Raw genomic sequence first — 15,508 nt, forward strand, 5'->3', positions numbered from 1 at the left:
CCCTATGAGAGGGATTGATAACAAAGAAAAAGGAATTGCTAGCTCTGCCCTTTGTACTAATCGAGATTCCAAGAAAATTAACCCAGAAATTATTGAAAGTTGCTTAAGGAAAGTCAACTTTTAAAACATTTTTGATACACATTAATTACATAGAGTATAATGCCAATATAAGTAAAATCTAACACTACTTGGGCCTTCTTTTTATAGTAATTATAAATGATTCTCAACTATTCTCAAGGGCAGGACTTTACTAGGGAATACTCATTCACAAACACTTGACTTTTCTAAGTTTAGTCATTGTAGGTATTAAAAGTAGCCCAAGGATTTCCTTAAAAATGACTCCTGAAGTCTAAGATGTGCAAACAAGTGTATTTACATCCCTTTGCTCTTTTCATGTATCTTCATTGATAGCTACTTAAAAGAATAAATGTCCATATCAACACCTTTTATTTTAAAAATTTAAAATAATATGTTTTGTTCATTTCAAAGAGAAAGGAAAGGAGAGAGAGAGAGACATCTATATGAGAGAGAAACATCCATTGGCCACGCCCCAGCCTGCAACCCAGGCATGTGCCCTGACTGGGAATGGAACTGGCAACATTTTGGGACGACACTCAACCAGCTGAGCCACACTGGCCAAGGCTCATATCAAAACGTTTATTAGCTTTTATTTTGTCCCAATTAAGTATACAAAATCACAGACAGAACGTGTGTGTCTTGAAAACAGTCCAATATGACACAACGTTTCATGAGTAGAACAGTCAAATATAAAATACCATTTCAAATAATGACAAAGATTCCTGATTTCAGAATTTTAGCTGATTCAGGCTTAGTAATCTGTGAACTAATTCAAAATGAGTGAGGTTTCACCAAACTATCTGCTGGCAATGCAACAGCCAATGACATTCACCAACAAGATTCTGAGCTCTACCAGTATCATAGCAGATGTCACTTCTGCAAGAGTTATACAGGATTCACTTACTTGGTGCTTAGGGTTGTGTTCCAATCTCTGTTCTTTTTAAAAATATATATATGTCTATTGATTTCAGAGAGGAAGAGAGAGAGAGAAACATCAATCATGAGAGAGAATCATGGATCAGCTGCCTCCTGCACGCCCCCTACTGGGGATCGAGCCCACAACCTGGGCGTGTGTCCTGACCAGGAATCAAACCGTGACCTCCTGGTTCATAGGTCGACGCTCAACCACTGAGCCCACGCTGGCCAGGCCCAGCCTCTGTTCCTAGCATTTTACAAATATTAACTCATTGAATCCTCATAACAACACTCTGAGCTGAGACTCCTATTAGTCCATTTACAGAAAACGAAGCAAGAGCAAGACAGCGAGTGTCCCTCCCATTTCAGTTATACGATCAGTAACACTAGGTTTGTTGCCTAATACACCGGGGAGAACAAAGGCTTATGTCTCCCCAAACCAGGAATTACTACAAAACTTTTCCTGCCAACAACCTAATAAATTGTTCTAGAAGCCAAAGGATGGGTTAAATTCAAGAGCTATCGTCTCCATATCACACCAACCGGGGCCAAAGCTGATTGAGCACTTACCAGTATTTGTCTTCCGTTTGCCCTTCCTGCTATGTTTAAAGTATAAAGCAGTAACCACTACTGACATATAGGGAATTTACTAAAAAGTGGAGGCAAAGCTGAGATCGATCGCAAAGAACAGAGTTAGAATGAGGAAATGAAGTTAGGAATGACCGTGTTGACTCTTGAAGAAAACCCAGTGAACAAAACTTACCTTAAAGGGACTACCAGTGGTTCTCAACCTTCTTCATGCCGCGACCCTTTAATACAGTTCCTCATGTTGTGGTGACCCCCAATTTCATTGTGACAAATTGAACATCATGAAAGCATAGTGATGAATCACAAAAACAATATGTCATTATATATGTGTTTTCCGATGGTCTTAGGCGATCCCTGTGAAAGGGTCGTTCGACCCCCAAAGGGGTCGCGACCCACAGGTTGAGAACCGCTGGACTAGGCCGATTTCTCCTTGAAAAATACTTTAAAAACTCATAAGAGAGTATCTGTTCTGCTCAGGAAATCAAACATCTGAGTGTTAATTAGTGACCCCTCGTCTCCTCGCCTGTGAAATCTCATCTTCACACGTTCATAGGGAACAGAAAAAGCACAAGTATAGGCATACCACCAAGATAAACAGGAAGATGAACTTTGAGTTCTGGGAAAAGCAGCTAAAAATGCGAGCCATTTTCTAACTATAGTGTTGGGACACGCACAAGTAGGTGTCGTCGGGAAATAGCACCTGCTCCTCTCCGTACTGGGGGTTCTGCCAGCTGCACACATGAGCTGTGTGCCTCCCCACGCATGGGAGCCAGCTTCACTGTCCAGTAAGCTCGCTTCCCTGTGCACACAGAATCATTAAATAGGCTTTCTCTGGATTCAGGGAAGTTTATCGCCCAACTTTTTGAGCTTGCAATTCAAAAATTACCCACCAGTCCAGTTAAAAATACATCATCTCATCTCAGGAAATATAACATAAAACTTTGCAACCATTTCTCATTGCAGTGAATTTTTAAAAAATAGCTTTTTATTGATTTCAGAGAGGAAGGGAGAGGGAGAGAGACATGGAAACATCAATGATGAGAGGGAATCATTGATGGGCTGCATCCCCCACATCTGCTATCGAGCCTGCAACCCAGGCATGTGCAGGGATGGGAAATCAAACAGTGAACTCCTGGTTCAACCCTTGAGCCACACCAGCCGGGCTACGGTGAGTCTTTTATTACAAACATGGGAAACTATATAGTATGTGTTAATGTAATTACGCGATGAGGTTTTCTTTTCCCTAACAAACATTGCCTTGATGTTGAACAGACTCTTAGTGTGGTTGCAATCAGTAACATATACCAATCCAATTTGGAGACAGCTAAATAATTTTTTTAAAATATATATTTTATTGATTTTTTTTTTTGAGAGGGATAGAGAGTTAGAAACATCAATGACAGAGAAACATCGATCAGCTGCCTCCTGCACACCCCCCACCAGGGATGTGCCCACAACTAAGGTATATGCCCTTGACCGGCATCAAACCTGGGACCCTTTAGACCACAGGCGGACACTCTATCCACTGAGCTAAACCGGTTAGAGCAGCTAAATAATTTTTTCTGTCACATTTTCTGGGGTGAAAAACGTAAACATACACAAAAATAGAGATAATAGTATAATCAACCTCAACCTGAACTCATTCAACAATTACCAACATTTTTGCGTTCTTGTCTCCCCTCCCATTTTGTCTTTATTTAATTTTTATTGAGATATAGTTGACCTATAACATTGTAATAGTTTTCGGTGTGTAGCACAATGCTTCTGAAAGGGCGAGTCGTCGCGGGGCCTGACACGCTGCTGGCGGCCTCGGGCACCGACTCCCCAGCCCACGGTGGGAGCCCGGCGCAGGCTGCCACCCGCCCGCCGCCCCGGACCGGACCCACTGGGCAGCAGCGGCGGCAGGGCGGGGCGTGTGCCCTCGCCAGAGGAGATGGAGGAGGAGGCGATCGCCGACCCCCGGGAACGAGATGGAGGACGTGGACTTCCTGTCTGGGCTGGAACTGGTCGATCTGCTGGACCCCCAGCAACCGGACTGGCCCCTGGAGCCCGGGCTCAGCTCGCCCTGGGGGGGCGAGGACTGCGCCCTCCATCTTGCCCTGGGTCCTCCAGTTTTGGGGCGGCCGCCATGTGCTCAGGAGAGTGCCTTCTTCCCGGAAGCCCAGGCCCCTGCTGGCCACGCCCAGGATTTCTTTAACCAATGACAGTCAAGGTACGTGCGCACCATAGAGATGACCACATCCTGTGTAACAAGACCCGACTCGCGCCTGGCCAATCGGCGGGGCCCACAGTCCCCTCCCCTGCCCTGACTATAAAACCCACCATCCCATCAGGCCTCGCGCTCTCGGCCACTGGGCTATCGTTGCATTGGTGAGTGTGGTCGGGGAGCCGAACTAGTTCGAAATGAAGGACTCTTTGCTTTTGCATCGGACTGACGGGCTCCCTGGGGGTCCTGGGAACCTTGAAATCTGGGCACAACATTTTGGGGGCTCGCCCGGGATTCCCGAGACCATCGAGGGACCCCCGATCCGAAGAGTCTGACTGACCGTGGTAGGTGTGTGTCCTTGTGTGTTCTGTTCTGTTTGAGCTCCTTTCTGGAATCTGTAATTGCCTGAGGGGTCTAGGCGGACGCGCCGTGAACGACCACAGGCGGGGGAGAGTTGGAAGACGTCCCGCTCCCCAGGAGGGATGGATATGCCCCTCACGAGGGATGGATATGCCCCTCGAAGATTTGAGACGAGGCGGGTCGCTCCTGCAGGTTTGGCGTGAGGCCAACGTCTAGCTTTCGGGTTTGGCTTCCATGGAATTGGAAGCCTGTATTTTCGGGCTCTGTTTAGTGTTCTGTGTTTGTACTGGATGGACGTTATGGGATGGACTCAGACTGCACCTTTGGGTATTGTGATTGATCATTTCAAGGAGACTGGGGGAGGCTTTAGAGCTCCCTCAGGGGTTGGGAAGTTGTTAGGAATTGAATGGATTGTTTAAACTCTGAATGAATGTCTGGTGAAAGTGTGCGAGTGTGGAGGGAGGGGGACTGCCCTCCCCCCTCCTTTGTGTGGCGGTCGGGCGGCCGCCTGAGTGAGGGTCTGTGGAAACAGGTCACCCCCTCCCCAAGTAAATGCGTCTGGGATTTCTGTGCATGTGTAAGGAGAAAAGCTGGCTTAAAATTAATGTGCGCACCGTCCCATTTTGGATAGGGTTTTAAGCTAGCGTCTCCTTTCAAATGTGCAGGATAAATCTCAAGACTAATCCATAATAAAGAACAGTTTTTCCAAAGGGAAAAAAATAAAACAAAAAAACTGGTCCTTTGTTAATTAAGAAAGCTTTTCTTAATGGAGGGAGGAGATAGTCGCCTCCTGCCTGCAGCAAAATCTTAAAGAATGTGGTCAATTTACATCTGAAAAGACCAGGGAGGCCAAAAACCTGTCTTGCAAGGCTCGAATGTGGTTCTCCAGAGCCGCTTGAAAGTAAAAAGTAATTTGCCTCATGAAAAATCTAGAAGACAGAATTAAATCTGTTGGTTAAGTATTGAGAAATGAAATCTAGAAAACCCTGCTTTCCTTAAACTAAGGACAATTAAAGGTTATGTCAAAGTCTTTAAAAGGATTTCAGGTAGAAACTGTGGTTTCATACTGATCTTAAAGGGCTCCAGTTACCTTGCCAACTCAGTGTTTGGGAGACCCAGGATATGCCTAAGTTTAACCTAGGTTCTAGATAATGTGTTTACTTAAATATGTATCTTTGTTGTTTAAAATTGTTTAACTAGTGCTAATCACCTAAAAATTAAGGCTAAAAGTTCTACCTGGAAAGCATGGCCTTGTTGTGATAGGAGGAAAAAGAAATGTTAAATGGATGGTAGACCAGTGAGCTGGGACTGGTCACTAATGGTGGATTGTGAGAAGGACTGGACGTGGCCTAACTTCTCCTTCCTTGGTACCCCTGAAACGTCAGAGGGTACTCCTGGCCTTGGTTTTCCAATGTGTTTAATCTGTCAATTTTGTTGTTTAGCCGAAATCCTCTTGAATGACATTGAATGATTCTTTCCTTCCTCTTTATTTTTTGGGGGATTGTGTGAATGGATTAATGGCTTCTAGATGGTATTTATTCACCATCTCTGAGACTTCCAGAGAGAAGTCAAAACTCGGACTGGCTATACAACTGAAACTGATTTGTTGGTATTTTGTGGTATAAATGTGGACCGTTTCTATCTGGATGAGACATAGGTCAAAAGTCCTGTCCTAGGATGTGAGAAAGGGAGGCCTCCACATCTGTTCTTGTCTGCTCACGATCCCAAGACTGTAAAGGTACTTGTTCACTAAAAGGGTGTAAGTGTAAATGTTTATTTGATGTTTGTATGTCTACTTGGGTATAATTATTTGTTCATGTAAATGTGGAAGTACATTCTGTGCTAGGTTGGGATTTTGGAATTCTGGGGTAGATTTAAAAGGTATTTGTGGCTTTTCTAGTCTGATTGGGACATTTAAGGGTGGGGCTCACAGTTCCTCAGGGCAGAGATTCCATGGGCCCTTCCCCCTGCCTGTGCTGAATTAAATAATACAGGCCAGTGTCATTTAGCTTGCTGGTTAAAGGAAAACAATGGGCCTTAGAATCTGTAAAGGTGGGCGGGAATGAAGCTGGTAAGGGTTTGGTACCTGTTGCTGCTAGCAAAGGAGGGGCTGATACCCACTTCTAGCGCACTCCCTTGAAAGAGGCCTGGTTGCTGCTCTGCCACAAAGGGAACTGGTAGAAAGACAAGAAAGCAGAGCGCTGTAACTGATAAACAGGGTTACCTAGAAGCCATCAGGACTTTGAAGTTCTTCAAGAGAGGAGGAATCTGACTCAGAGACTGGCCAGGACTGGGTGGCTTTTCTTTAACAATCTCTTTCCTTGAGAGGGCTCCAGAGGGCGCACGAGGACATTTGGCCGTGCCTCCGCGCCATCTACGAGACCAGCCCAACCCCAACTCCTCATCAGCACAGACCAGGAGATTGGGTCTACGTCAGAAGGCACCACCGGGAGACCCTAGAGCCACGTTGGAAGGGTCCCTACACTGTGGTGCTGACGACCCCCACCGCTCTCAAGGTAGATGACATCACGACCTGGGTCCATATCCATCCATGACCCGGAAAGACTTCATCACCAAATGGAGCATCGATCGATTGAGATCAACGCAACCCGCTCAAGCTCAAGCTACGGCGTCCTCGACCTGCCTGATGCCGGTAACATGACTCGCGATCACTCCTGTCCTGTCACCAGGAGCCCCCACAATACTGTGTAATACACTTAGATAATGCCTGCATCTTCATGGACAAGGCTCCAAAGAGACAAGGACCATTTATAGGATCACATGTTTAGTAGATGATGTTATATTAACCTTTGATTCTTTTGCAGGTTTGAATGTATGTTGGCTGTCCTGGAAGGGAGCTGTGTGGGGTGACCCCCAAAAGTAAAGGGTGCCTAGCTGCCAAGAGGGCAAGTTTCCAACTGGGCAGGGAACGGTGCCCATCAGGTTTTGGTCTCTGTTGAGAGACAGCTAACAGTTGGCAGCCTGTAATACTGTCTTGCAGGCCTGAGTCACCATGCCCATGTCAGGGGTAGTAAAGCTGGAAAAAGCCTGTTTAGAATAGAAGGTCTGAGGCATAGTTATGCATAGAAAGAAGGTTTTATACCAACAGTTACTGTTTTGTTTTAAATCCATGAAAAGGAATTAGCAAGGAAAGTCAGAAAATCTTAGAGCAGATCAGTATGTTTTTCTCCTTATGTAATTCCTCCGAAATCTGGCAATGCTAAATAAGTCATGGCAAACATCAGGCTTTGCATAGATACAATAAGACTGATTCCTAATAGTGGTTTTATTAACGGAAAACTTTGACTGGAGTATCATGTTTTAAAGAGCCCTGTCTGAACTCTAAAGACTTGAAGCCAGTAAGAATGCCACGAAGAAAGCCTGGTATCCTGCTTGGGAGCCCTGAAGATGGCTGGCGCTGGAGCGTCAGGCCCATGCCCTACCATCACTGGCGGTTGGTCAGAGCAGAAGGGGAGCAGTAAAGATGCCTCTGCATCCCTGCGGAACCCCCACACACACTGGGCCGCAACGAGTAGGAGGGCTACTGAGATGGGCCTTAAAGCCTGGAGCGTGGGCTCAGGTGGAGTTGCTACAGGTGAGGGATTCACCTAACGCAGCAGATACAGCAGGCAGGCCTGATGGCAGCTGGATGGCTTGGCTTCCTGGCCCTACGGGGCACATTAAGGTTCAACCATGAAATTCCAGCAAAGGTAGTCAGTTACCATTCTTGTTGTGTTTATGCAAACATCAGGACAGTAGATAAATTAATCTTGATTTGGCTTTTTGATAGCCATGGAGGAGTTTTAAGAAGAAAAATCCTATTTCAATAGAAGTTGTTAAATCTAAAATGGTTTCTTTCCCTTCCACCGAACCATTTGTTAAGCTTATAGGGATAGTTCAGTTGATAGTTCTGTGTGCCCAGTATGGGCCTCTAGCAACGGTGGAATAGAAATGCAGTCCGTCTCATGATTGAGCCGGAAGTTCCAAGACAAGGGGGGGAATGAAAGGGCGAGTTGTCGCGGGGCCTGACCACGCTGCTGGTGGCCTCGGGCACCGACTCCCCAGCCCACGGCAGGAGCCCGGCACAGGCTGCCACCCACCCGCCGCCCCCGGACCGGACCCACGCGGCAGCAGCGGCGGCAGGGCGGGGCGCGTGCCCTCGCCGGAGGAGATGGAGGAGGAGGCGATCGCCGGGCCCCCGGGAACGAGATGGAGGACGTGGACTTCCTGTCTGGGCTGGAACTGGTCGATCTGCTGGACCCCCAGCAACCGGACTGGCCCCTGGAGCCCGGGCTCAGCTCGCCCTGGGGGGGGCGAGGACTGTGCCCTCCATCTTGCCCTGGGTCCTCCAGTTTTGGGGCGGTCGCCATGTGCTCAGGAGAGTGCCTTCTTCCCGGAAGCCCAGGCCCCTGCTGGCCACGCCCAGGATTTCTTTAAACTAACCAATGACAGTCAAGGGACGTGCGTGCCAGAGAGATGACCACATCCTGTGTAACAAGACCCGACTCGCGCCTGGCCAATCGGCGGGGCCCACAGTCCCCTCCCCTGCCCTTACTATAAAACCCACAATCCCATCAGGCCTCGCGCTCTCGGCCACTGGGCTACCGTTGCATCGGTGAGTGTGATCGGGGAGCTGAACTAGTTCGAAATGAAGGACTCTTTGCTTTTGCATCGGACGGACGGGCTCCCTGGGGGTCCTGGGAACCTTGAAATCTGGGCACAACACTTCGATATATGTGAATACTGTGAAATGCATTAGCACCCATTCCCTTGTGTATTGCAACTTTTTTCCGTGTGTTGAAAACTTTGAAGATTTATTCTCTCAGCAGCTTTCAAATAACAATACAGTATTAACTATTGTCGCATGCGGTGCATTAGATCCCAGGACTCATTACCACCTTCATCCATTTTACCCGCTTCCAACCCGCGCCCCTGGCAACTACCAGTCTGTTCTCGGTGTCTGAGTTCAGTTTCTTTCTTTCTTTTTTTTTTTAGATTCACATATATGTGAGATCGTATGGTATTTGTCTTCTGCTGTCTGACTTGTTTCACTTGGCATAATAATGCCCTTGAGGTTGACTTCCACTGGCACCAACTCACGAGGCAGGTCAGCCAAGGCTCAAGACACCCTGATATCTGTGTCCACCGGCCTCCACCAGCCCCCACCTGCCCCCAGCAGCCCCCACCTGCCCCCACCTGCCCCCACCAGCCCCCACCTGCCCCACCAGCCCACCAGCCCCCACCAGCCCCCACCAGCCCCCACCTGCCTCTACCAGCCTCCACCTGCCTCTACCAGCCCCCACCTGCCCCCACCTGCCTCCACCTACTTCCACCTGCCCCCACCGGCCAGCTCAGTCGCTAAAAGAGCCCCTGGTGGTGTGTAACTGTGCAAGGTGGGTTCTCAATGAGTCTCCAGGTAGAGGTGAGTGTTGATACAGATTCACCACATTTTTCTTTACATCCTTGAGCATACTTATAAAAGGTGTTTTAAAAGATTTGTCTGCTAATTCCACACTATTTCTGCATGTGATTCAACTGGACCAGTTTTTTTTTGTTTTGCTTATGGAAATGTATTCCCTTTGGGGCATGTTTAGTAATTTTTAATTGGATTTTGAACATTGTGAATAACTTACTGTTGAGTGCTAGATTTTTTGTTTTCTTTTCTTAAAGAGGGCTGGACTTGTTCTGGCATAAAGCTATATACATTTTGAAACGCTTAAAAAGCTTTGCCCTAGCTAGTTTGGCTCAGTGGACAGAGCCTTGGCCTGCGGACTGAAGGGTCCCAGGTTCGATTCCAGTCAAGGGCACATGCCCAAGTTGCAGGCTCAGTCCCTAATAGGGGACGTGCAGGAGGCAGCCCATCAATGATTCTCTCTCATCATTGATGTTTCTGTCTCTCTCTCCCTCTTCCTTCCTCTCTGAAATCAACAAAAAATGTATATTAAAAAAAAAGCTTTGTATGTTGCTCTTAAGAAGTCTAATGCCAGTTTAATTTCCTTGCCTATGTTGTAAGTATTTTATCTTCATGCCTGCAGAATCTGAGGCTTTTTCTTTTGTCTTTAGAATCTAGTGATTTTTCCAAAATATGTCTCAGAATTCATAATGGGTCATTTTCTCCATAAATGTGGTGAGCTGCTTTATTACTTCAGTTTTCTTGCTTCTGGAAAGTTAAAAAACTTAAACACGAGTTTTGTTCCATTGTTTTATTTCTCTTCTTCAAAAATTCCAAGTATGTGTATGTTTAATTTATGTGCGTGTCTGTTTTCTATTCCTATCACATCCTCTCTGATCCCTTTTAAAATGTCTTTATCGCCGAGGCCGGTGTGGCTCAGTGGATAGAGCGTCGGCTTGTGGACTGGGGGGTCCCAGGTTCGATTCCGGTCAGGGGCATGTGCCTGGGTTGCGGGCACATCCCCACTAGGAGATGTGCGGGAGGCAGCTGATCGATGTTTCTAACTCTCTGTCTCTCTCTCCCTTCCTCTCTGTAGAAGGTCAGTGGAATGTATTTAAAAAAAAAAAAATGTCTTTATCTCGGTTTCATTCTTTTGCTGTTTTACTAGCTTTCTCCCATGATTCTCAGTAGACTTTTATTTGAATTCCTTTTTCCTTGGGCACCTTGCAGCTTATCCTTCACTTTTTAGAACCATGTCTCTTAATCCAGTTACTTTTCCGAGTTTGAACAATTCTTGCTGCATTTTCCCCAGGGTTTTACATTTTTTAATTTAATTTTATTTTGATGCTTTCTTTTTCATGTTTCCAACAGAAATCCTTCTTTGGCAGTTGCTGGTGGTCTGGGCCATTTCTTTGATATTTTTGCAACGGTACCGAGTCTGAAAGAGCCTTCATAAAAACGAAATTGTCTTCTGTGCTGAATGAATTTCAAAATGAACATGCAAAACAGTAAAGGAAAGAGGCAAATGAACATTTCTCACTGGAATGTGGTGCAGTGTGAAGATGGTGAGACATTCACTGTTAGAGAAGACCTACTTCTTGAACAAGTTTCGAATGAAATGTCTAAAGCGCTTCCCTTGCATTTACATTGCATACATTTTAGAAAATGGATTTTATATTAAATTCGGTTTCAAAAACTATTTTCGAAAGAATCAAAATCTTTTGAAACTCTTTAGGAATGTGTATGTCATTGAGATCTGTGACCGGGCTCTCTTCGATAAGTTTCACGAACACTTTAATGAAATGTGAATGTACAGCTTCCTTAAGTAGATCATGGGGAACCCATGATGGGCTGGGGACAAGTATAGGATTTTTGCTCCAAAGAGGACAAAAATGGAGCAGTGATTAAAGGGAGTAGTGCAAGACAATTTTTGAAAGATGGGAGAAAAAGCATGTTCCCGATAGGAATTATCTAGGGAACCCTTACAGAAAGGATGTGTAATAGTGACCCGTGAGTTTCCTTGAAATGTTGGATGACAGTAGAGGCAGGGGGTGGGGAGTTAAAATGCAAGTCACCTCCTGAGGGCAGCCGCAAGATGCACCCCAAAACGCTGTGGTTGTGGTTGTGGTTGTGGTTGTGGTTGTGGTTGCCGTGGGCAATTAAGATTCCCCTCACAATTAATCATACCCATTTGCTCAAGAGCCTCAGCTCACTACGCACTGCTTCCTCGTTAGTTACGACTTCTATAGCGGGATGGATGGATGTAAGACCAAGCAGACATGGTTGCATTTTATCTACATGGGAGGTCATTATACATTACCATAGTGGGTGCTGTGTATGTATACACATGATAGTAGTACGTGTGACTATATGATAAATATTATATACACACTAGAGGCCCAGTGTGCACAAAATCGTGCGTGAGTAGCTTGCCTCTGCTTGCCTCAGCTGGCCGCCCTGCCCATCGCCTCGTAGCTTTCCACCACTCATAGCTCTCCACCGTTCATAGCTCTCCCTCCCTAGTAGCTCCACTGCACCCCGCCCCACCCCACCTGCTGTGAGAGCCGCAGCTCCTTTGGTCGTTGGCCACAGGCCTTTTATAATATAGATAATGCATATGTATGAAGTATAGATACATAGTGTGCATATGCATTGTATAGTGATGTTTGTTTGTTTTGTTTGTTTTTTGGTTAATCCTCGCCTGAGGGTATTTTCCCATTGATTTTTAGAGAGAGAGTGGAAGGGAATGGGAGAAATAGAGACATCAATGTGAGAGAGACACATTGACTGGTTGCCTCCCACATGGACCCAGACTGGGCTGGGAACCTGGGGACTGAGTCTGCAACTGAGGTACATGCCCTTGACCAGAATCAAACCCGGGACTTTTCAGTGTTCAGGCCAACACTCTATCCACTGAGCCACACCAGCCAGGGCTGGTCTGAATCTTAATCCAGTTCTGGTCAACTCCAGAAAGTTCTTTCCAATCAGTTCTCCCCTGTTATTCGTCCTAGGGCTCTGGTTTAAGGTCTGTCTCATTGCTTCTGACTTGGATTATTACAAAACCCCTCTTGAGCCCATGTGTCTTCCCATCTGTCATGCATTCTACCAGAATAATCTTTCTAAAAGTATTAGTTTATAAGTCATCTTTTCCACCAGACTGTGTGTTCTTGCTTACTTAGGACATGACAGATGTTTAAAAATATTTGTTCAAATGGGAAACATCTGTCATAGTGTCAACAATTTGAAAAAACGTTTGGTCACTGAAGAATGGAGAAATCAATTAATATTAAATAGTCAATATCTGATGTTGAAATGTTGGCAGACATTTTCCCTACCCCCTTCATCCACCCCGCAAACAAATTTTTTCTTTGTGTCAGATTAAAACCATAGTCTTGGCTTTGTCTAACTCTCAGCATTTTCAGAATTATAACCTAGATTTGGGAGGGCATGGCCCATTTAACTCCCCAAACTGTGTTACTTTGCTCGACAGTGCTATCTCGAAATATAAGCCCTAGTGCAATCCAAGAATTTATTTGGCTGCCAGTGATCCTCTCAAATATCAATAACTGGGTATAGATTTCTGAGGCTATCTGTGAACCATCAAGAACCACAATATTTTTGCCCAGCTGGTGTTGCTCAGTGGTTGAGCATAACCTATGAACCAGGAGGTTAAGGTTGGATTCCCGGTCAGGGCACATGCCCGGGTTGCAGGCTCGATCTCCAGTAGGGGGCGTGCAGGAGGCAGCTGATCAATGCTTCTCTCTCATTGATGTTTCTCTCCTTCTCCCTCTCCCTTCCTCTCTGAAATCAATGTATAGAACCACAATATTCTTGTTACCCAGGTCCATACTCATCACTGAAAACCAAAACAATGCCTCATGAAATACCACGGGAGAGGAAGTAGGTTTTCAGTAAACTTGAAAGCCACATGCATATGGCAGAAATGACTACTTTCATGGGCTAATCTAGGCACTTTCAAAAGAGGGCTGTTAAAAATCAAAGGTCCCGATAAGAGAGCATTTCTGTTTTCCATCTCAGAGTTTCACCAAGCAGTCTCACCAGAACCAGAGGCAGACTGGAGATTAACATCAGATGCTCTTCAGGTAACATTACTCTGTCCATCATTCAGTTCTGAGTCAAATCAGCATATCACCGGCTCCTAAACTTGTGCAACCCTTTTGACGTGCACCCAGGCAGGTACAACTCGGCTCCCTGCAGTCGTGGGAGAAACCTTTAGACATTGAACATGTGTCATGTTCATAGGAAAGTTGCAGGGGAAGTTCCTGCTTGGCTCATGTCATAATATATTCATTTGTTTTGCCCAAACAAGTTGATTTAATTTGGGATTTACTAATTTTCCCTGGCCAAACATGTTGATCAGACTTGATCTGGGCCAAGCAGAAATAGTCCATGCATTTTGTCAGGAACAGAGACAGAAATAAAACTTGTTTGAAGTCAGGTAGCTTGACTAATCACATCAGGAACTTGCTCTGCACTGGTACACGCCCTTCCTCAGAACTTTCAGGTACTCAGACTTAAAATTAAGAAAAGAAAGGCAACATTTTCCATTACAGATAGTTTAATCAGCTCATTGGGGAACATCTAACAAGAGTTAGATATATATCTGAAGCAAGTCTCCATGTATTTATTAACTGTCTCTTACGGACAAGGCACTGAAGAGGAAAAAAAGGGGGGGGGGTGGGACGAAAGAAAAAGACGAAATATCTCCTCCAGGGTGAAGAGTGGGGGGTGTGTGTGGTCGTCTTTCCACGGAGCCCTGTTTCAAGGAGTCCAAGTCAGACTGAGCTTCCAAATGACAGCATCCTTCAAAGTCCCGTTCGCTGAAAAAATTCACTATAGTTGATAATCAAGTTTGTCTAGAAAGCTGTAGAAGAGAAAAAGGCCTAGAAGATGTAGGTGGACAGGCTCCTGTAAGAAGGCAACCAGGACAGGCTGCTGCGAGCCATCGATCCCTCCAAGTCAGAAGTGGTAGGGAAGCAGGGATCAGAGGACCCAACCTGAAGCTGTGAGAAACCCAGGTATAGCTGGGAGGATTCATCCTGTGTGGGAAGGACTGGACCCACCCGAGGGGATGGCCAGCGGGGCCTCAGCCTGGGGCCAAGAACAGAGCTTTATTTTTTTTAATCCTCACCCAAGGATATGTTTCCATTGATTTTTACAGAGAGTGGAAGAGAGAGGGAAAGAGAAACATCGCTGCGAGAGAAATGCATTGATTGGTTGCCTCCTGCACGAGCCCTGACCAGGGTCCAGGCCGGGGAGGAGCCTGCAACCGAGGTAGGTGCCCTTGACCAGAATCGAACCCAGGACCCTTCGGTCCTCAGGCCGGCGCTCTACCCACTGAGCCAAACCGGCTAGGGCAAGACCAGAGCTTTTACATTCTAACTTGGCTTCTCCCCTACACTGTCTTGGGCAGATCACCATGGAAGCAATAGGCAGGTGTCTCAGGGCAGTATGAGGACAGCCCATGCCCTGGCCGGTGTGGATCGGTTGGAGTATCATCCCATGCACCAAAAAGCCACAGATTGATTCCGGGTCAGGGCACATGCCCAGGTTGGGTGCTGTGCCCCCTACTGGGGTCGTGCAGGAGGCAGCTGATCAATGATTCCCTCTCACTGATGTTTCTCTCCCTCTCCATCTCCCTTCCTCTCTGAAATCAATAAAAAATATTTTTTAAAAATTAAGTCAATCTGCCCTGGCTGGTGTAGCTCAGTTGGTTGAGCATTGTCCCATGAGCCAAAGGGTTCGTGGTTCAATTTCCAGTTAGGGCACAAGCCCAGGTTGTGGGCTTCATCCCCAATAGAGGCTTTGCAGATTCTTTCTCATCATTGATGTTTCTCTCTCTCTCTATCTCTAAAATCAATAAAAAATCTATTTAGAAAATCAAAATAAAAAGTAACTCGGTAAGGCTCCACCCCCATCCTAAGAAGACCCCCCATAGGCGCCCAAGT

At 46.2% G+C, this 15,508-nt stretch overlaps 1 long non-coding RNA gene across 1 annotated transcript; it reads left to right on the forward strand.

Annotated features, from left to right (window-relative positions):
- The first annotated feature begins 9,411 nt into the window (after nucleotides 1-9,411).
- LOC118678935 lies at nucleotides 9,412-11,238 on the forward strand. Its single transcript, XR_004975065.1, has 2 exons — nucleotides 9,412-9,569; nucleotides 10,911-11,238. It is a non-coding gene; the product is annotated as an uncharacterized LOC118678935 (long non-coding RNA).
- The last annotated feature ends 4,270 nt before the right edge of the window (nucleotides 11,239-15,508 follow it).

The sequence above is a fragment of the Myotis myotis genome, unplaced genomic scaffold, assembly GCF_014108235.1.
Source record: "Myotis myotis isolate mMyoMyo1 unplaced genomic scaffold, mMyoMyo1.p scaffold_m19_p_21, whole genome shotgun sequence".
Taxonomy (NCBI): domain Eukaryota; kingdom Metazoa; phylum Chordata; class Mammalia; order Chiroptera; family Vespertilionidae; genus Myotis; species Myotis myotis.